The sequence below is a fragment of the Montipora capricornis genome, chromosome 2 (genome assembly GCF_036669925.1).
Source record: "Montipora capricornis isolate CH-2021 chromosome 2, ASM3666992v2, whole genome shotgun sequence".
Taxonomy (NCBI): Eukaryota; Metazoa; Cnidaria; class Anthozoa; order Scleractinia; family Acroporidae; genus Montipora; species Montipora capricornis.
The window spans coordinates 11443274-11466938 of NC_090884.1; the positions used below are offsets into that span (position 1 = coordinate 11443274).

The window sequence follows — 23665 nt, forward strand, 5'->3', positions numbered from 1 at the left end:
TTGAAGTCGGTTCTGACTTCGGTCCAGTTTATGTAACGTGGAATGGGACAAAACGTTAATCCTTTAGCGAGCAATTGAGGTTCGTCTTGAGTAAGAGTGGTGTTGCTTAAGTTAACGACAGCGGCAGTGTCAAGTTGCATATTGCGGTTACGACTTCTGCAGTGTCTGTCTTTGTTTTTACATTTGTGGCTGCGTCTGTGGTTGCTATGGATAAGAAATTGTTGACAGAAGTGTTGATAATGATGTCTTGATTACGAGTGTGTGGTTTGTGACTGATGGTTGACAGTTCGTTGTGTAGGGTCCGTTACTATGATAAGGATGATAAGGGTGTGTACGAGCAAAGGCAAGAGAAGCACACTTGTTTTTTACGTTGTCCAATTTAAAGAGCGGTAAAAAGGTTCAGCAGCTGAGTTACTGAGAAAATGTTTAATATAGTTCATGCTCGAAGAAGAGCTTGATGATTGAAGCTGACAGAGGGTCAAGTTTTAAAAGTTTCAACCGTTTTTCGCAGTGAACCCTAAGAAGTTTCATCATTTTAAAAGAAGTTTTGGAAAGACTGAGTTGAGTCCATCGTAGGTGGAATTTTCTATGGAATTCTGACTGAATAAGGGCTGGGGTACACTTGATGGCTAGGCAGGTATAATGTTATGGTCGCTGTAATAAATATGATTTGATAGGTGATGTTCGTAGCGGGTGAGTTTCAGTTGAAGTCGTTTCATTGGCGTTGTTGAGGAGCTTGCGTTGTTCTGTGTTGTTGAAATCTTGCAAAATATGTTTTGCTATAGGGCGCCCAGGATTAGGATGAACATCCATGCTTTTGACAATTGTGAAGGAAAATGAGGTGTGCAGATGTTGAAGAGCCCTACACTGGGACCTTAAGTCGCCTTAATTCCATAAACACAGCACACCTTAAAGTTAGCCTCAAACAGTTGAGAAGGAGTCAGCAAAGTAGTGACAGATCAAGGAAAGCATCTTAATGCAATTGTTTCTTAGTTGATTTCCAAAAAAAGGAATAATGGGTGGGGTAGGAGTTGCCTCCCGATACCCATTTGAAAGGTGCTGATGATCGTGGCGAACTCTAGCCGTAACACATAGGAGAGGCCAGAACACACAAGAGCACATGCAGCAGAGATAAATACCTGTGACAAGCCTGTTTTGTAGCTTTGCCTTGCAACATGCAGCTCTAATGGAGACACCACAAACAAGAAGAATCTATAGCTAGTCTCCACACATTTTATTTTTGGCAAGATATTATGCCATTAATCTTTTAATACAATACGCTAGTTTCGAATTGTGCCGCAACAAAAGAACAGAGTCGAGGTTCACGGGAATAATTTGCATTTTCCTTTGTTTTTAACAAAACAAAATGCTAATTATTCCCTTGAACTTTGACTCTGTTCTTTTGTTGCTGCACAATTGGAAAGTTGTCCATTATGCAGAGTTATGAAAGCATAAAAAAAGCTGAAAAATTAGCATTCTAGTCTTTTCAGAGTTAGATTGTAGATATATAAACTACTTTTCTGTTTGATAATATGATATTTCAGTTGTGAGAAAGCAATGATATTTTGATATTCTACGAGACTATCAATGGGTTGATATCATAATATCCAAGTACCTTGAGAAAATCAAACTAACAAAGTGAATATCACAATATTAAATGTGTACACCCCACTAGTTTCGTTTTGTACGAAAAAAGCATCGCACTCCCCACTTTTATATTTCCAATTATCTAAACAGAGGCTTTTGTCACAATGGTGTAAATTGCCTCCTAAAGTGGCATTGACTTATGCCTAAATAGTTCATTTCCGTGTTGCAGTAGTTCCGAGTTACTTTGCTTGAATTATTGGTCAGCCATCCCCTTCCCACTTTTATTGTTCCAATTTTCTAACCAAAGGCATATGTCACAGTGGTGTAAATTGCCTGCAGTGGTTTCAGTTCAGTTAAATTTTGAATTATTATTTAATTATCACTTTTTTATGCAATTTGCTTTTTGTAACCATTTTAATGAGTTTTACATGTGAATAACTTCAGAAGTCCGTGATGAAATTATCTATATAGTATCCAAAATAATTGTTTGTGGTTAATGCTTCAACCGGAAAAACAAAAGCGAAGCGATGTTATCAAGGAATTATCATAATTTATTACATTCCCGTTTATGCAAGATTGAATTTCTGTTTTATTTGTTCACTGTTAATAAACTTAGTGGAGCAGTATAACTAAGTACATAAGTGAGTGTGAAGATTAAAAATACTGATGCAAAATGAATGCTCCTGTTTTAAGCCGAATATACATCTTGGCTTTCGATTGCAGTTCTTTTATTGTTGCATTCCATTGCAAAGTGATTAATAACTGAATGAATGAATGGGAGAGATATTAAAAGGAAATTTATGCGTTATAAAAAAGACAAGACATCCAGAAACCAAGAGAATCCAAAGCATCCAGAGGCCCAAAGACACGGAGACGCAAACATTCAGCAACCCACAAATCCATAAACCCTAAGACCAAAGACCCAGAGACCCAGAAACCCAGAGGCCCAGGGACCTAAACACCCATAAACCCCAAAAACTAATTTGTCACTGGCTCAGAGACCCTGTTGCCCAGAGACTTAAAGACCCAGAAACCCAAAGACCCTAAGACCCAGAAACCTAGAGACCAAGAGACCCAAAGAACCAGAACCCTAGAGAACCAGTTACCCAGAGAACCAAAGACCCAGAAACCCAAAAAACTGAAGATCTAGTTACCCTTGGTGGTCCAGAAACCCCCAAACCAACCCAGAAACCCATCGGCCTTAAACTCGCAGAGATCAAGTGCTCTGGAATTTTTGAGAGAGTGCGCAATTTCAGTTGTTGATATACCAAGAAAGGCCCCAAATTGAGCTAGGAACACTTATGATATTTTGATATCTCATGATGTTATCGCCTTTGTCTCATGGCTTAAAGAGCAAGGAATATACATAGTCTAGGGTATTTTTGTCAGTTTGTGAATATCAATATCATGATAATATCAAAATATCAAGATATGATGATGACATTTGTAACAATATCAAAAGATCAATATATGAGGATGACATCAATTTTGTAACAACAGCAAAATATCAAAATATCATGATAATAACGAAATAGCAAATTTTAGAATGACCATATCAAGATATCAGTATCAATATAGAGGATATTACATGGCCGCGCGGGATACGAATGTTATCTTCTCGTGCTTTTAGTACTCGAAGATAAAATTCGTATCCCCAAGCGGCCATGTAACGTTCTGTGTATTATCATATAGATATTGATGAAATGTCCAGATTTAAAACAACTTGTTTTACTCATTTTCGAAATGACGAAGAAGTGGTCACCAACCGCTAAAACAAGCATGTTGTGCACATGAAACAAGATATGAACACAAATCATGATAATGTAAAATTTTGCAATAAAAATGTTAACACAGTAGAGAAGAATTATATTAAAGCACTAAAGTATCGTACAATGAAGAGGAAGCTCGCGTTTTATTGGCTAAACGTGTTCGTTACCACGAAGACACCTATATTCTCACATGTGAAAGATAAAAATGATATGTTCACTGCGCGCGGTGAAGATACGATATTTTAGTAAAAGGAGAAATCCTGTTATTTCATCAGTATCTATATAATAAATCACAATATCAAATCACTCATAGTACTTTGATATTCTGCAATGTCGCACCAGCTTTTCATGTGTCATGTGGCAAAGTTAAACCAAATACACATGTACTTGTAAATGTAAAATAATGTCAGTGGACCTGACGAAATATGCATTTACAGCTGGACAGAGAAGAGCAAATTTAACAAATTGCAAATATACAAGCAAACAAAAACGAGACATTACAACTCAATGATGCAAAGTGCTTCATCTATCACTACTGCCCGTACATGTACAGTTCTCTGATAGTAGCTGGACAAAAAAAAGGTCTCTACACTGCCTGTTGCTTACTGCTACTCCGGGGTGGGTGATACCATCTCCTTACATCTCGACAAGGGATCAGAGCATGACATCATATATCTTGACTTTACCAAGGCCTTTGACTCGGTTTGTCTGGCCAAACTTCTTTGGATTTTTAAAGCCCTAGGCATCAATGGTCCTCTCCTGATGTGGTTTAAAGACTATCTCTACAACAGGACACAACGTGTAGTGATCAACGCATGTCATTCATCATGGGCAGTTGTTAAGTCTGGTGTCCCCCAGGGCTCGCTACTAGGACCTCTTTTGTTTTTGGTGTATGTGAATGCTCTCGCACTAGTACCAAAATTAGCACAAGCAGAGAACTGAAACGTGTGGAGTCTCAGGTGGACCTTGGTGTCACTATTACTAGCGATCTCTCTTGGAACCTTCAAATTGATACTATTACCGCTAAAGCCAACAAGATGCTTGGATTCCTTAAAAGAAACTGCACCAAGGACATGTCTATGCAATTACACAGCTTAAGTTAGATCTCATCTTGGTTATTGTAGCCAAGTTTGGGCTCCTCATAGTGTTATTAGAGACCTTTCAGCCATAGAAAAAGTCCAACGTAGGGCAACCAAATTCCTCTATAACTATTCTAATGCCCTCAGTTACGAGGACCGCTTATTGGGACTCCAGCTCTTACCTATTATAATTAATTACTGGTTAGAATATCTGGACTTTGTTTTCTTGTTTTAAGTGCAAAACTAACGTATATACATTTGATCTCCGCAATTATATGTACCAGCCTAGATGCAGCACTAGAAGCTGTAGCTCAGGCAATAATTTTAGGTAGTTAACCATTCCTAAAACAAATAGTTTTCGCGATACCTACTTTTTTCGCATAGTCAATCTCTGGAATGCATTACCTAACGAAATTACTACTATTACCTCTGTTTCTCTGTTTAAGTCCAAGTTAAAATCCTTTTACTTCCAAAGACTGCAATACGTGTTTGATCAAAATCATACTATATGGTATAAAATTATCTGTCCTAAGTGTCGTAAGACAAATATCTCCACAAGTTGTCATTGCTAGCGATCTTCTAGTCAGGGTGGGGTTGGGTTCTTAATGTTTTACGCAGGGGCGGGCTGGTGGTTAACCTCGTAGGGGACCTATGTCCTAATGTTGATTCCACCATGTATGTTTTCATACTTAATCAGTAAATAAAATAAATAAAATAAAATAAGTAAGATCAAATTTGAAGGTCGTCAATTGCAAAAAAATGTCTCTTCAATATCAGCACCACAAACACGCAAACTTTTACAAGCGACGCCAACTGAGTTGACTTTATTTATTTGGTCATCAATCAAGGCACATCAAGGAGAAACAAGAATAACAATTGACTTGCCCTCTGGTGTAACGTCTGTCTTAAAGTGACGAAAGCATTTGGTAAGTCAATGATTTCCCGTAACCAGTTGGAGGGACAATTAAACAATCTTGACTGTTCAAAACAATCGCCTGTAGCGCTTCTTTCTGTTTCGGCTTAAATTTAAGGTTTCCTTGACTGTCCTCTACCTAAAAGAATCTCTTCAAGAATACTCGCGAAATCCTTTTTCTTTTTCGCAAAATCACTATAGAGAGTACGAACTTGTGCACTGATAGAAAAGCCCGTACTTCGGGTATCGCTGCTACTGAGCATGCTCCAAATCGAACTTTAACAGATCTCCCTTTGCGGGATCCAGGGAAAATAGCGACAAGAAAAGAAGAACAGCTGACTATTATCATCATTATAAATAAAGCACAAGGCGCGTTCAACAACACGGCCGCGTTTGTCATTGACAACTTAAGTAGTTTTCCTTTTCAAAAGGAAAACTACTTTGCCTACTTGATATTCCTCAATCTGTAGTCGATTACTTGATTCACACAAGCGATGTTGTGTCATCGATAACTGTCATTTTTGTTACAGACAAGTAAAAAGGTAATCGATAACAACTTGCCTCGTCTGTGGAGTCCCTTAGCACACTAAATGACATTTTAGCCTATCTTCGACAAAAATATGGAGGGAAAAGAAAGCGGAAATAATATAAGTATAATACTAGACTAATATTAATAATATATTGCTTGATCATGCATCTTAGGCTACGAAGTGTTCTTTCTGCTACCGAATGTGAGAGATTACGCCATATCTTCGAGAATCCGTATGTTATGCATATGCATAAATGCATCACTCTCAGTGTAGTCTGAAGCCATTGAAGCTACATAACCAAGAAAATAACGTCAAGTATCATGAGCAAAAGGCTTTAAACGATGAATATTGCACAGTCTCCGACGCCGTATACCTAATTTGAAAACACACGTGTGCTATTTTCAAGGATGCAATTGATGGTTCAAATGGCTCTCTTATTATGGGAAGGGGTTATCACGAGTAATTTCCTGGTTCAGTTCATCAGCTTAACTCGAAAATCGCTAACCTCTTTGTTTCCCACCAGCTGGCATTTTTAGAACGTCCTGTTCTACTTAATCCAGCGCTGCACGTTCGTGCGGGATGCCTTGGCCTGGTCCGGCTTAACTCTTAGGATATTAAAGTAACTGAGGAAGAAGTGCCGTCCTGGGAATTTCATCTGCATATGGCTTATCACAATTAATTTGATTTACAGTTTTCTCGGGCAAGGACTACAAATCTATAAAAATCTGCGGGAAGTTAAAGAGCCCACACACTCTTCGCGACGAGTTGGGCCTGACTGGGCTAGCTTGGAGGGCGTTTATGAATGAATGAGACCGTTATGACTCCAGCCAAAACTCTTTTATTCACATTATACGTTGAAGCATTATCTTAAATTAACAGCGATGTAAAAACTCATATTTGATCTCATTTAACCATTTAAAGAGGTGACATTAACTGTTATCCAGAAGATGGGAATAACAGTTTCCTTAGTACTGTAATTCGCAAATTAAATTCGTCGAGCCATTTCTAGGTCCCACTGGCAGTTTTGAAAACACAACGACTAAAGAATTCACCACTTTAAATGACGTGTTTGGTCGACACCGAAAATCAATGCCAACCTGATCAAGGATCTTATTAGCCACAAAGGGCGTAGTCACATTTTGGTGGTTCTAATTGGTTGATTGAGTTCCGACATGAGCTCCTCAGTCTTGGGCCCAGACATATCTCTTGTCGGCTTTAAAGTGAGTAAATGCTAATTACAATCGTTTACTTTTGAATTCTCTCTGTCACCGTGTAACAAGTGATCAACTCTCAACAAATATTCATTAACAATTAGAACCATAACGTTAAAACGAACAAGCGTTCAAACCATTTCGAAAATAATTTTACAACATTGACATTTTAAAACAAGCACACAAGAGTTCTCAGTTCCTCTTTCTGCTTTTGCTGACCCTAACATGCAGGCTCAATTGTTTCCGACCCAGATAAAAGCTACAGGTAGAGTCCTCTGGCCCCAGAGCCATAAATTATGACATTCCTTGAATAGAAATTTGTGAGTGTAATTTACAGGCTTACACCTAGAATCGCATTTTTTACAAGTGGCATAAGCCACAAACTTTGGTAATGTATCTTCGAATCTCTTCAAGTCATACTCGAAAGGACAGTGCGCGCTCCTCCACCTTTGAGTGTTCGGTGAAGCCAAGTCTCTTGTCCTTCTGTTGGCTTCTCTAATTTGCTCCCTGGTTGGTGGGTTGGAAGGTGGTACGATCATGAATTTTTGCCTGTGAATGAATCGAAGAATTTGTTCTGATGAAACGTTTCGGGGTCCTTGTTTGCGAAGGCTCAGGCAGTTAGCTAGTGCTCTCCAGTTCCTCTTGCTTCTTGTAGTCGAATGCGATGATGCTCTTGTAATGAGAAGAACACATCCAAAAAATACAATCTGTTTCATTCGGAGACAAAAGATGTAAAAAGGAGAAATTATCATCATCATCATCATCATCATCACTTTTGTTTGTTACTTATCCGTTTTTGTCATCACCCATTAGGCCATCCCCCTTGTTTTTTCTTTTAGCGTCGAATGCGTTTCCTGATATTGGGTCGGTCGGTCGGATTTTTAAAAAAAAACCTAAAAAAGTCTCGGAATGGGAGGCTTGGTACCCCAGCATCATTGCTGTGGAGCCTGGAAACAACAAGTCATGAACCATCGCTTCCATGGCTTATTCCATTTCGGCGCGGTAGCTGTGAGTCTGACGTAAATGTTGGTCGGATTTAGGTCGACTTGTTCGGGTGGACGGACGAATCGTCTTCCTAGACAGACAATTTTCAGATGGCTATGTCGTGTAAAATGTCGCTCTCTAATTGTTCTGAGACGACAATGTCACATTTTTAGTTCAGTTTATTTTGGTTTCTTATTTCGTCACCCCGGTTACAATAGACTTCCGGACATGCGAGCTTTTTGGTGACGCTTTTTTGCGATCTCTGAGAGTCTTGCAATTTACGACTTGCAAGATCTGCGTCTCGAAACACTTAGCCTTTAGTTGTAAATCTTGTTCCATTGCTTCAAGTGCATGGCAATACAGTCGGTAAGGCATCTTTTATTGGTTCAGTTTCATTTTCCATTTACTCTGTAATGTCAAGACTGCTCTTCTTATTTTGCTTTAGTGCTATTACGTAGACACGTTGCTTTACCTTTTTCTCTAAGGTTTTGTTTCCTTTGTCATTTGTATTTCGTTTGACGTTAAGCGGCCACCGTTAAACCTTCTGAATTAACCTGGTTTATCGTGGCTTATTAGTACCGAACGACACGTAATCGATATCCTGGTGCACTGCTTTCAAACGCGGAACATTTATTCGACCTTTCGACGATGCGAAGATCTAAACTAGCTTCCTATGTTGTAAGTCTACACTTTTGTCGAAAATGCGACTAATACACGGCTCAAATGTGTTAAACATCTCGAACTGGCCCTTTATCATTCCAAATGCCTACTACCCTTTGACAACAACACAAAACTTAGTATTTCATATATATCCTAAAGATTACAACTCCTGAATTGAATACGTCACAAACAGGGCCAATATGGAAGTTTGTTTTCCGCTTAATGAGCCAAAACATGCGATACATGGATCAATTTCATAAATGGCGGCGATTGCCTTATCAATCCTTTGTACTTCCGTTTAAGGTCTACTGCCCTCCTCATTTGGCACAATTTTTCTCTTGGATTTTGCACCTCTCTTGTTACGAGGCAAGAAAGGTTTAATAACTAACATAAAAACGAAAGAATTTTTTGGCCTCCATTTTGAAAGAGGTGTATGTCACTGTGGCAGGTCAAAAACAAAGTATTCAAATTCTTATGGACTCTGTATGAGATATCTGAAGACTATGTTTGGTTTATTGTCTTATTTCAGGACAATATCAATCGAACGCTACCTTAATTACAAATTAGCTCTGGTCGAGTGACAAACCGCTTAAAAATGGAATACAATTCATTTTAGTCTGGTCCCGCTAAACAAGAAAGAAAAAATGGCAAAAATATGTAAACAACCCTCGAAAAAAGAAAAAAACTGAGTCATTTGTATTCAAAAGTGGGCACGATAAACGCACGATTAAGGTACTGAAATGACGAGTTGGGATTCTGCCGAAAAAAGAAATGATATTTTCAGTGAAAAAATGGCGGGAAAGTTCTGTCTAAACGTGAGATACTAGTTTTGTGGAACGTGGAGGGAAATTCTGTCGAAACGTGTATATACAAGTCTTATGGCCACTAAATAAGACGGAAAAATGGCCGCAAATATATGTAAATAACCCTCAACAATAATAAAACATCCATTTGAATGCAAAAGTCGGCTACTGACGCACGTTAAACTGAATTTTTAAAATGGCGAGATTTCTCCCGAAAAGAATTTACCCAAAGTGTAAGCAAGCAGTGAAAACCTGGCGGGAAAATTCTATCGGAAAGCCGTGTGTACACTAGTCTTGTGGAAAATGGCGGGAAAATTATGGCAAAACGTCATTGAATGTCAGGTAGCACGTTTCGAGAGCTATTTTAAAGGTTTCCACAAATTAAGGAAATGACATTAAACTGGATTAAAACAGATTTAAACAATAAGCTCGGTAAACAGTAAACCCAAGCCTTCGATGCCCGCTAGCCTCGAATTTACCGAAATCAAATGCTCGTTTCAAATTTGAAATGAAAGCCAGCTAAGACAAGACAAAGAAAAAAATCAAAAGCGTACTCTTTGAATTGAATAGGTCGGACCACCAGAACACAACTTACCAAATCAAAAACTGCCTTAGCCATTGTTTTGTCTGTTCTTCTGTTGCTTTTTTGGAGCTAATGTTGAGGCGATGCTTGTTTTAAACTTGAGTCGATAGCAATATTGGCCTTACATTACAGCCTTAGCGACGTTAACTGGGGATTTTTTGGATAGCGAAATTGCAACGTTTAAGATGTAAACGTAAGCGTTATAGTGAATAACGTTGTCAAGGGAATTCTTTCGCCTACGCTAATTATTGACGCATACGTCAACTTTCGTGGTGCTTTTTTTCGTTTTTCATTGGTACCAAACTAGTTCTAACTGGAATTGCTGAACAAGCATTTTCAGTCTCCAGAATGTAGTGGATTAAAAATTACTGCAAGTGAAGTTCTTACTGGGGTTTTCCCGAGGGCGGAGCAGGAAGTAATACCTCACACCATATCCGTTGACTGTTTTACGAACACATCATTATTAATTTGATGGTTGTAAAACCGACTTCTTTACAGCCCTCTGTAGATCATGGTTGCTGAATGGCTTTTATGGGTGTGGTGATACAAGGAAATCAACAGGTGTCAACAATGAGAAAAGACTAGAGACCTTATTTTCAAAAGTCTTTATCTACGGTCATGTTAACGAGACACCACGTGGCCAAAATTCCCGTCTTCGTAGACCACCGCGTAGAACCGATGTGTTTCAATAACCGCAAATTATATGCGGCTCGAGTCCGAAAGGCCAAATGAGTAAAAGTCGATAGGCAAAGAATTTATGACTGGTCACAATCACAGCTCTGTCTCTAAGATGAACTAATTATTGATATAGGCAAACAACAAGAACGTGTATCCGTAAAGTATTATTCATATGCCAGGCTTCTCACAATGACAACATGTAATAGGGTTGGTAATGACAATAAGCGGTTAAGGGCCAAAAAAAAAAAAGCTGAGATCGCGAAACGTGTTCCTTTTTGGGCGATTGTACCGTACGTCAGGCATCCGTCTTCGTACATTCACAGCCACAAAGTAAAGAGCGTCCTCTTAGGCCACTTTCAGAAACGGAAGTTTTATCCTGCTTTTTTTTTTTTCTATAGCTCCTGTAGCTTTTCAAAAATATCCTTTGATATATTCTAAAGAGCAGTCATTTAACTTCTGCTGTCCGTTTATTACTTATGCCCTTTTTGCGGTCAGGACCAGTACTGTACGCTAAGCAAGGAATTTAGCGATCAGTGCAAGAAGAAGCAACTGGTTCAATAAAGGAAAAACGTCACATTGGACCTGCGGTACGCTTTTTCAGTACCTTCAGTAGTCGATTTGTTCGAAAGAGCAATTCAGTGCACTTCACTTCACACAATAGGAATAAGTCCATAAACTAAAAGATTGAATGTGTCTTATTCGTCAATCTTCTTTCGAAATCTTAGTATTTTTAGTCCTGAAGATCATCGAGGACCGGATTTGGTTTTTCCGGCTAGAGCAACTGCTTTAGATAGTCACTTCGATAGCATGAGAAAGTAATAATCAAATCTGAGTAATAAAAACACCCATGAAGAATCATTTCAACCTGAATTTCAAATTTATCTGCATGTAGCACATATCGTTTGTGCTGTTCAATGATTGCCTGTCCAGACTCTTGTACTTACACTTGCGTCAGACTTTAAAGTTGATTCACAACAATCGTCATTCATTCATGGGTTTGATCTCCCCACTATCTTAGTGAAGGAAGGACAGTCATGATATACGTTATTTACATTCGGCATTTTTTCAATCGAATACTTTTAATACCTTTAAACAACAAGTTTAATTTTGCTAACACTACAACTGCAACGTCAGCGGAAAGGTCGCTTCAAAACGTCGTGATATCTTAAGTCTTTTACCACCATTGCATCTTGATCTCCTTTTACAATATGTCAGTGCATAGTTTCTTATAACTGGTTTGATAAAGATAGAGAATGAACCACTTACTAATGTGTGCTCATCTTCACCTCCGTGAAGACCTTGCATTTGGCAATTTCACGTTGTCTTTTTGCAGAGAACGGCAAACTGAGAAAGGTACTGAAAAAGCGTACCGCACGTCCAATGCGACGCGTTTCCTTTATTGAATCAATAACGACGGTTTTAATTTTGTGGACCCGGTCGCTTCCGTGGAAGGAACCGTCGTGTTAATAGGAAGCTCTTCTTCAAATCATATGACAGTATCGTATAATTTTATTTTTAACCTTATATTTGCAGTAATTTGTGAATATACTTATTGTCAATGGTATTCGTACGTCCGAGTCGAGCATTCTTTATTAATCTAAATGGGATGTGAATTAGAATTTTAAAAAAAGGTTTTGGGAATTCAAAAATTAAATTGTCTAAAAAGCCCTAGGCCCTAGGCATCAATTGTCCTCTCCTGATGTGGTTTAAAAACTATCTCTACAACAGGACACAACGTGTAGTGATCAACGGATGTCATTCATCATGGGCAGTTGTTAAGTCAGGTGTCCTCCAGGGCTCGCTACTAGGACCTTATTTGTTTTTGGTGTATGTGAATGCTCTCGCACTGGTACCAAAACGTGCTATGGTCGCCATGTTTGCTGACGATTCAAAGCTCTTTAGTGTGATCTCAACCCAAGCCAACGTCGATGCCCTACAGTTTGATTTAGATACTCTGTGCTTTTGGGCCTTACAAAACGAGCTCGCTTTCCAGCCAATGAAATGCGAAAACCTTCGCATCACCCGCAAGAAGAACAGCTTTGACCGCACCTACTACATTAACACAAGCAGAGAACTGAAACGTGTGGAGTCTCAGGTGGACCTTGGTGTCACTATTACTAGCGATGTCTCTTGGAACCTTCAAATTGATACTATTACCGCTAAAGCCAACAAGATGCTTGGATTCCTTAAAAGAAACTGCACCAAGGACATGTCTATGCAACTACACAGCTTTAGTTAGATCTCATCTTGGTTTGGGCTTCTCAGAGTGTTATTAGAGACCTTTCAGCCATAGAAAAAGTCCAACGTAGGGCAAGCAAATTCCTCTATAACTATTCTAATGCCCTCAGTTACGGGGATCGCTTATTGGGACTCTAGCTTTTACCTATTAATTACTGGTTAGAATATCTGGACTTTGTTTTCTTTTTTTAAGTGCAAAACTAACGTATATACATTTGATCTCCGCAATTATATGTACCAACCTAGATGCAGCACTAGAAGCTGTAGCTCAGGCAATAATTTTAGGTAGTTAACCATTCCTAAAACAAATAGTTTTCGCGATACCTACTTTTTTCGCATAGTCAATCTCTGGAATGCATTACTAACGAAATTACTACTATTACCTCTGTTTCTCTGTTTAAGTCCAAGTTAAAATCCTTTTACTTCCAAAGACTGCAATACGTGTTTGATCAAAATCATACTATATCGTATAAAATTATCTGTCCTAAGTGTCGTAAGACAAATATCTCCACAAATTGTCATTGCTAGCGATCTTTTAGTCAGGGTTTGATGGGTTCTTAATGTTTTACGCAGGGGCGGGCTGGTGGTTAACCTCGTAGGGGACCTATGTCCTAATGTTGATTCCACCATGTATGTTTTTATCAGTAAATAAAATAAATAAGATTAAATTTGGAGGTCGCCTATTGCAAAAAATTGTCTCTTCAATATCAGCACCACAAACACGCAAACTTTTACAAGCGACGCCAACTGAGTTGAGTTTATTTATTTGGTCATCAATCAAGGCACTTAAAGGAGAAACAACAATAACAATTGACTTGCCCTCTGATGTAACATCTGTCTTAAAGTGACGAAAGCATTTGGTAAGTCAATGATTTCCCGCAACCAGTTGGAAGGACAATTAAGCAATCTTGACCGTTCAAAACAATCGCCTGTAGCGCTTCTTTCTATTTCGGCTTAAATTTAAGGTTTCCTTGTCCTCTACCCAAAAGAATCTCTTCAACAATACTCGCGAAATCCTTTTTCTTTTTTCGCAAAATCACTATAGAGAGTACGAACATGTGCACTGATAGAAAAGCCCGTATTTCGGGCCTCGCTGCTACTGAGCATGCTCCAAATCGAACTTTCGCAGATCTCCCTTTGCGGGATCCAGGGAAAATAGCGACAGGAAAAGAAGAACAGCTGACTATTATCATCATTATAAATAAAGCACAAGGCGCGTTCAACAACACGGCCGCGTTTGTCATTGACAACTTAAGTAGTTTTCCTTTTCAAAAGGAAAACTACTTTGCCTACTTGATATTCCTCAATCTGTAGTCGATTACTTGATTCACACAAGCTATGTTGTGTCATCGATAACTGTCATTTTTGTTACAGACAAGTAAAAAGGTAATCGATGACAACTTGCCTCGTCTGTGGAGTCCCTTAGCACACTAAATGACATTATAGCCTATCTTCGACAAAAATATGGAGGGAAAAAAAAGCGCAAATAATATAAGTATAATACTAGACTAATATTAATAATAGATTGCTTGATCATGCATCTTAGGCTACGAATTGTTTTTTCTGCTACCGAATGTGAGAGATTACGCCATATCTTCGAGAATCCGTATGTTATGTATATGCATATGCATAAATGCATCACTCTGTAGTCTGAAGCCATTGAAGCCACATAACCAATAAAATAACGTCAAGTATCATGAGCAAAAGGCTTTAAACGATGAATATTGCACAGTCTGCGACGCCGTATACCTATTTTGAAAACACACGTGTGCTATTTTCAAGGATGCAATTGATGGTTCAAATGGCTCTCTTATTATGGGAAGGGGTTATCACGGGTAATTTCCTGGTTCAGTTCATCAGCTTTAACTCGAAAATCACTAACCTCTTTGTTTCCCACCAGCTGGCATTTTTAGAACGTCCTGTTCTACTTATCCAGCGCTGCACGTTCGTGCGGGATGCCTTGGCCTGGTCCGGCTTAACCCTTAGAATATTAAAGTAACTGAGGAAGAAATGCCGTCCTGGGAATTTTATCTGCATATGACTTATCACAATTAATTTGATTTGCAGTTTTCTCGGGCAAGGACTACAAATCTATAAGAATCTGCGGGAAGTTAAAGAGCCCACACACTCTTCGCGACGAGTTGAATGGGCCTGACTGGGCTAGCTTGGAGGGTGTTTATGAATGAATGAGACCGTTATGACTCCAGCCAAAACTCTTTTATTCACATTATACGTTGAAGCATTATCTTAAATTAACAGCGATGTAAAAACTCATATTTGATCTCATTTAACCATTTAAAGAGGTGACATTAACTGTTATCCAGAAGATGGGAATAACAGTTTCCTTAGTACTGTAATTCGCAAATTAAATTCGTCGAGCCATTTCTAGGTCCCACTGGCAGTTTTCAAAACACAACGACTAAAGAATTCACCACTTTAAATGACGTGTTTGGTCGACACCGAAAATCAATGCCAACCTGATCAAGGATCTTATTAGCCACAAAGGGCGTAGTCACATTTTGGTGGTTCTAATTGGTTGATTGAGTTCCGACATGAGCTCCTCAGTCTTGGGCCCAGACATATCTCTTGTCGGCTTTATAAAGTGAGTAAATGCTAATTACAATCCTTTATATTTGAATTCTCTCTGTCACGGTGTAACAAGTGATCAACTCTCAACAAATATTCATTAACAATTAGAACCATAACGTTAAAACGAACAAGCGTTCAAACCATTTCAAAAATAATTTTACAACATTGACATTTTAAAACAAGCACACAAGAGTTCTCAGTTCCTCTTTCTGCTTTTGCTGACCCTAACATGCAGGCTCAATTGTTTCCGACCCAGATAAAAGCTACAGGTAGAGTCCTCTGTCCCCAGAGCCATAAATTATGACATTCCTTGAATAGAAATTTGTGAGTGTAATTTACAGGCTTACACCTAGAATCGCATTTTTTACAAGTGGCATAAGCCACAAACTTTGGTAATGTATCTTCGAATCTCTTCAAGTCATACTCGAAAGGACAGTGCGCGCTCCTCCACCTTTGAGTGTTCGGTGAAGCCAAGTCTCTTGTCCTTCTGTTGGCTTCTCTAATTTGCTCCCTGGTTGGTGGGTTGGAAGGTGGTACGATCATGAATTTTTGCCTGTGAATGAATCGAAGAATTTCTTCTGATGAAACGTTTCGGGGTCCTTGTTTGCGAATGCTCAGGCAGTTAGCTAGTGCTCTCCAGTTCCTCTTGCTTCTTGCACTCGAATGCGATGATGCTCTTGTAATGAGAAGAACACATCCAAAAAATACAATCTGTTTCATTCGGAGACAAAAGATGTAAAAAGGAGAAATTATCATCATCATCATCATCATCATCATCACTTTTGTTTGTTACTTATCCGTTTTTGTCATCACCCATTAGGCCATCCCCCTTGTTTTTTCTTTTAGCGTCGAATGCGTTTCCTGATATTGGGTCGGTTGGTCGCAATTTAAAAAAGAAAGCTAAAAAAGTCTCGGAATGGGAGGCCTGGTACCCCAGCATCATGGCTGTGGAGCCTGGAAACACCTAGTCATGAACCATCGCTTCCATGGCTTGTTCCATTTCGGCGCGGTAGTTGTGAGTCTGACGTAAATTTTGGTCGGACTGAGGTCGACTTGTTCGGGTGGACGGACGAATCGTCTTCCTAGACAGACAATTTTCAGATGGCTATGTCGTGTAAAATGTCGCTCTCTAATTGTTCTGAGACGACAATGTCACATTTTTAGTTCAGTTTATTTTGGTTTCTTATTTCGTCACCCCGGTTACAATAGACTTCCGGACATGCGAGCTTTTTGGTGACGCTTTTTTGCGATCTCTGAGAGTCTTGCAATTTACGACTTGCAAGATCTGCGTCTCGAAACACTTAGCCTTTAGTTGTAAATCTTGTTCCATTGCTTCAAGTGCATGGCAATACAGTCGGTAAGGCATCTTTTATTGGTTCAGTTTCATTTTCCATTTACTCTGTAATGTCAAGACTGCTCTTCTTATTTTGCTTTAGTGCTATTACGTAGACACGTTGCTTTACCTTTTTCTCTAAGGTTTTGTTTCCTTTGTCATTTGTATTTCGTTTGACGTTAAGCGGCCACCGTTAAACCTTCTGAATTAACCTGGTTTATCGTGGCTTATTAGTACCGAACGACACGTAATCGATATCCTGGTGCACTGCTATCAAACGCGGAACATTTATTCGACCTTTCGACGATGCGAAGATCTAAACTAGCTTCCTATGTTGTAAGTCTACACTTTTGTCGAAAATGCGACTAATACACGGCTCAAATGTGTTAAACATCTCGAACTGGCCCTTTATCATTCCAAATGCCAACTACCCTTTGACAACAACACAAAACTTAGTATTTCATATATATCCTAAAGATTACAACTCCTGAATTGAATACGTCACAAACAGGGCCAATATGGAAGTTTGTTTTCCGCTTAATGAGCCAAAACATGCGATACATGGATCAATTTCATAAATGGCGGCGATTGCCTTATCAATCCTTTGTACTTCCGTTTAAGGTCTACTGCCCTCCTCATTTGGCACAATTTTTCTCTTGGATTTTGCACCTCTCTTGTTACGAGGCAAGAAAGGTTTACTAACTAACATTAAAACGAAAGAATTTTTTTTTTTTTGGCCTCCATTTTGAAAGAGGTGTATGTCACTGTGGCAGGTCAAAAACAAAGTATTCAAATTCTTATGGACTCTGTATGAGATATCTGAAGACTATGTTTGGTTTATTGTCTTATTTCAGGACAATATCAATCGAACGCTACCTTAATTACAAATTAGCTCTGGTCGAGTGACAAACCGCTTAAAAATGGAATACAATCCATTTTAGTCTGGTCCCGCTAAACAAGAAAGAAAAAATGGCAAAAATATGTGAACAACCCTCGAAAAAAGAAAAAAACTGAGTCATTTGTATTCAAAAGTGGGCACGATAAACGCACGATTAAGGTACTGAAATGACGAGTTGGGATTCTGCCGAAAAAAGAAATGATATTTTCAGTGAACAAATGGCGGGAAAGTTCTGTCTAAACGTGAGATACTAGTTTTGTGGAACGTGGAGGGAAATTCTGTCGAAACGTGTATATACAAGTCTTATGGCCACTAAATAAGACGGAAAAATGGCCGCAAATATATGTAAATAACCCTCAACAATAATAAAACATCCATTTGAATGCAAAAGTCGGCTACTGACGCACGTTAAACTGAATTTTTAAAATGGCGAGATTTCTCCCGAAAAGAATTTACCCAAAGTGTGGGCAAGCAGTGAAAACCTGGCGGGAAAATTCTGTCGGAAAGCCGTGTGTACGCTAGTCTTGTGGAAAATGGCGGGAAAATTATGGCGAAACGTCATTGAATGTCAGGTAGCACGTTTCGAGAGCTATTTTAAAGGTTTCCACAAATTAAGGAAATGACATTAAACTGGATTAAAACAGATTTAAACAATAAGCTCGGTAAACAGTGAACCCAAGCCTTCGATGCCCGCTAGCCTCGAATTTACCGATATAAAATGCTCGTTTTAAATTTGAAATGAAAGCCAGCTAAGACAAGACAAAGAAAAAAATCAAAGGCGTACTCTTTGAAGGGAATAGGTCGGACCACCAGAACACAACTTACCAAATCAAAAACTGCCTTAGCCATTGTTTTGTCTGTTCTTCTGTTGCTTTTTTGGAGCTAATGTTGAGGCGATGCTTGTTTTAAACTTGAACCGATAGCAATATTGGCCTTACATTACAGCCTTAGCGACGTTAACTAGGAATTTTTTGGATAGCGAAATTGCAACGTTTAAGATGTAAACGTAAGCGTTATAGTGAATAACGTTGTCAAGGGAATTCTTTCGCCTACGCTAATTATTGACGCATACGTCAACTTTCGTGGTGCTTTTTTTCGGTTTTCATTGGTACCAAACTAGTTCTAACTGGAATTGCTGAACAAGCATTTTCAGTCTCCAGAATGTAGTGGATTAAAAATTACTGCAAGTGAAGTTCCTACTGAGGTTTTCCCGAGGGCGGAGCAGGAAGTAATACCTCATACCATATCCGTTGACTGTTTTACGAACACATCATTATTAATTTGATCGTTGTAAAACCGACTTCTTTAGAGCCCTCTGTAGATCATGGTTGCTGAATGCCTTTTATGGGTGTGGTGATACAAGGAAATCAACAGGTGTCAACAATGAGAAAAGACTAGAGACCTTATTTTCAAAAGTCTTTATCTACGGTCATGTTAACGAGACACCACGTGGCCAAAATTCCCGTCTTCGTAGACCACCGCGTAGAACCGATGTGTTTCAAGAACCGCAAATTATATGCGGCTCGAGTCCGAAAGACCAAATGAGTAAAAGTCGATAGGAAAGAATTTATGACTGGTCACAATCACAGCTCTGTCTCTAAGATGAACTAATTATTGATATAGGCAAACAACAAGAACGTGTATCCGTAAAGAATTATTCATATGCCAGGCTTCTCACAATGACAACATGTAATAGGGTTGGTAATGAAAATAAGCGGTTAAGTGCCAAAAAAAAAAGCTGAGATCGTGAAACGTGTTCCTTTTTGGGCGATTGTACCGTACGTCAGACATCCGTCATCGTACATTCACAGCCACAAAGTAAAAAGCGTCCTCTTAGGCCACTTTCAGAAACGGAAGTTTTATCCTGCTTTTTTTTTTTTTCTATAGCTCCTGTAGCTTTTCAAAAATATCCTTTGATATATTCTAAAGAGCAGTCATTTAACTTTTGGTGTCCGTTTATTACTTATGCCCTTTTTGCGGTCAGGACCAGTACTGTACGCTAAGCAAGGAATTTAGCGATCAGTGCAAGAAGAAGCAACTGGTTCAATAAAGGAAAAGCATCACATTGGACCTGCGGTACGCTTTTTCAGTACCTTCAGTAGTCGATTTGTTCGAAAGGGCAATTCAGTGCACTTCACCTCACACAATAGGAATAAGTCCATAAACTAAAAGATTGAATGTGTCTTATTCGTCAATCTTCTTTCGTAATCTTAGTATTTTTAGTCCTGAAGATCATCGAGACCCGGATTTGGTTTTTTCCGGCTAGAGCAACTGCTTTAGATAGTCACTTTGAGAAAGTAATAATCAAATCTGAATAATCAAAAACCCATGAAGAATCATTTCAACCTGAATTTCAAATTTACCTGCATGTAGCACATATCGTTTGTGCTGTTGAATGATTGCCTGTCCAGACTCTTGCGTCAGACTTTAAAGTTGATTCACAACAGTCGTCATTCATCCATGGATTTGATCTCCCCACTATCTTAGTGAAGGAAGGATACTCATGATATACGTTATTTTCATTCGGCATTTTTTTTAATCGAATACTGTTAATACCTTTAAACAACAAGTTTAATTTTGCTAACACTACAACTGCAACGTCAGAGGAAAGGTCGCTTCAAAACGTCGTCATATCTTAAGTCTTTTACCACCATTGCATCTTGATCTCCTTTTACAATATGTCAGTGCATAGTTTCTTATAACTGGTTTGATAAAGATAGAGAATGAACCACTTACTAATGTGTGCTCATCTTCACCTCCGTGAAGACCTTGCATTTGGCAATTTCACGCTGTCTTTTTGCAGAGAACGGCAAACTGAGAAAGGTACTGAAAAAGCATACCGCACGTCCAATGCGACGCGTTTCCTTTATTGAACCAATAACGACGGTTTTAATTTTGTGGACCCGGTCGCTTCCGTGGAAGGAACCGTCGTGTTAATAGGAAGCTCTTCATTAAATCATATGACAGTATCGTATAATTTTATTTATAACCTTATATTTGCAGTAATTTGTGAATATACTTATTGTCAATTGTATTCGTACGTCCAAGTCGAGCATTCTTTATTAATCTAAATGGGATGTGAATTAGAATTTTAAAAAAAGGTTTTGGAAATTCAAAAATTAAATTGTCGAAAAAGCCCTAGGCCCTAGGCATCAATTGTCCTCTCCTGATGTGGTTTAAAACCTATCTCTACAACAGGACACAACGTGTAGTGATCAACGGATGTCATTCATCATGGGCAGTTGTTCAGTCAGGTGTCCTCCAGGGCTCGCTACTAGGACCTCTTTTGTTTTTGGTGTATGTGAATGCTCTCGCACTAGTACCGTGCTATGGTCGCCATGTTTGCTGACGATTCAAAGCTCTTTAGTGTGATCTCAACCCAAGCCAACGTCGATGCCCCACAGTTTGATTTAGATACTCTGTGCTCTTGGGCCTTACAAAACGAGCTCGCTTTCCAGCCAATGAAATGCGAAAACCCTCGCATCACCCGAGGGAAGAACAGCTTTGACCGCACCTACTACATTAACACAAGCAGAAAACTGAAACGTGTGGAGTCTCAGGTGGACCTTGGTGTCACTATTACTAGCGATCTCTCTTGGAACCTTCAAATTGATACTATTACCCCTAAAGCCAACAAGATGCTTGGATTCCTTAAAAGAAACTGCACCAAGTACATGTCTATGCAACTACACAGCTTTAGTTAGATCTCATCTTGGTTATTGTAGCCACGTTTGGGCTCCTCAGAGTGTTATTAGAGACCTTTTAGCCATAGAAAAAATCCAACCTAGGGCAACCAAATTCCTCTATAACTATTCTAATGCCCTCAGTTACGGGGATCGCTTATTGGGACTCCAGCTTTTACCTATTAATTACTGGTTAGAATATCTGGACTTTGTTTTCTTTTTTTAAGTGCAAAACTAGCGTATATACATTTGATATCCGCAATTATATGTACCAACCTAGATGCAGCACTAGAAGCTCTAGCTCAGGCAATAATTTTAGGTAGTTAACCATTCCTAAAACAAATAGTTTTCGCGATACCTACTTTTTTCGCATAGTCAATCTCTGGAATGCATTACCTAACGAAATTACTACTATTACCTCTGTTTCTCTGTTTAAGTCCAAGTTAAAATCCTTTTACTTCCAAAGACTGCAATACGTGTTTGATCAAAATCATACTATATCGTATAAAATTATCTGTCCTAAGTGTCGTAAGACAAATATCTCCACAAATTGTCATTGCTAGCGACCTTTTAGTCAGGGTTTGATGGGTTCTTAATGTTTTACGCAGGGGCGGGCTGGTGGTTAACCTCGTAGGGGACCTATGTCCTAATGTTGATTCCACCATGTATGTTTTTATCAGTAAATAAAATAAATAAGATTAAATTTGGAGGTCGCCTATTGCAAAAAATTGTCTCTTCAATATCAGCACCACAAACACGCAAACTTTTACAAGCGACGCCAACTGAGTTGAGTTTATTTATTTGGTCATCAATCAAGGCACTTAAAGGAGAAACAACAATAACAATTGACTTGCCCTCTGATGTAACATCTGTCTTAAAGTGACGAAAGCATTTGGTAAGTCAATGATTTCCCGCAACCAGTTGGAAGGACAATTAAGCAATCTTGACCGTTCAAAACAATCGCCTGTAGCGCTTCTTTCTATTTCGGCTTAAATTTAAGGTTTCCTTGTCCTCTACCCAAAAGAATCTCTTCAACAATACTCGCGAAATCCTTTTTCTTTTTTCGCAAAATCACTATAGAGAGTACGAACATGTGCACTGATAGAAAAGCCCGTATTTCGGGCCTCGCTGCTACTGAGCATGCTCCAAATCGAACTTTCGCAGATCTCCCTTTGCGGGATCCAGGGAAAATAGCGACAGGAAAAGAAGAACAGCTGACTATTATCATCATTATAAATAAAGCACAAGGCGCGTTCAACAACGTGGCCGCGTTTGTCATTGACAACTTAAGTAGTTTTCCTTTTCAAAAGGAAAACTACTTTGCCTACTTGATATTCCTCAATCTGTAGTCGATTACTTGATTCACACAAGCTATGTTGTGTCATCGATAACTGTCATTTTTGTTACAGACAAGTAAAAAGGTAATCGATAACAACTTGCCTCGTCTGTGGAGTCCCTTAGCACACTAAATGACATTATAGCCTATCTTCGACAAAAATATGGAGGGAAAAGAAAGCGCAAATAATATAAGTATAATACTAGACTAATATTAATAATAGATTGCTTGATCATGCATCTTAGGCTACGAATTGTTTTTTCTGCTACCGAATGTGAGAGATTACGCCATATCTTCGAGAATCCGTATGTTATGTATATGCATATGCATAAATGCATCACTCTGTAGTCTGAAGCCATTGAAGCCACATAACCAATAAAATAACGTCAAGTATCATGAGCAAAAGGCTTTAAACGATGAATATTGCACAGTCTGCGACGCCGTATACCTAATTTGAAAACACACGTGTGCTATTTTCAAGGATGCAATTGATGGTTCAAATGGCTCTCTTATTATGGGAAGGGGTTATCACGGGTAATTTCCTGGTTCAGTTCATCAGCTTTAACTCGAAAATCGCTAACCTCTTTGTTTCCCACCAGCTGGCATTTTTAGAACGTCCTGTTCTACTTATCCAGCGCTGCACGTTCGTGCGGGATGCCTTGGCCTGGTCCGGCTTAACCCTTAGAATATTAAAGTAACTGAGGAAGAAATGCCGTCCTGGGAATTTTATCTGCATATGACTTATCACAATTAATTTGATTTGCAGTTTTCTCGGGCAAGGACTACAAATC

The 23665-nt window shown here is 38.9% G+C and overlaps 2 long non-coding RNA genes across 2 annotated transcripts; both read right to left on the bottom strand.

The window, feature by feature from the left end:
• Window positions 1-6693: 6693 nt before the first annotated feature.
• On the bottom strand, window positions 6694-10444 carry LOC138037778 (uncharacterized). Its single transcript, XR_011130096.1, has 2 exons — window positions 10132-10444; window positions 6694-7796 (listed from the first exon to the last, which is right to left on the bottom strand). It is a non-coding gene; the product is annotated as an uncharacterized lncRNA (long non-coding RNA).
• Window positions 10445-15237: 4793 nt separating this feature from the next.
• On the bottom strand, window positions 15238-18947 carry LOC138037779 (uncharacterized). Its single transcript, XR_011130097.1, has 2 exons — window positions 18681-18947; window positions 15238-16335 (listed from the first exon to the last, which is right to left on the bottom strand). It is a non-coding gene; the product is annotated as an uncharacterized lncRNA (long non-coding RNA).
• Window positions 18948-23665: the final 4718 nt, after the last annotated feature.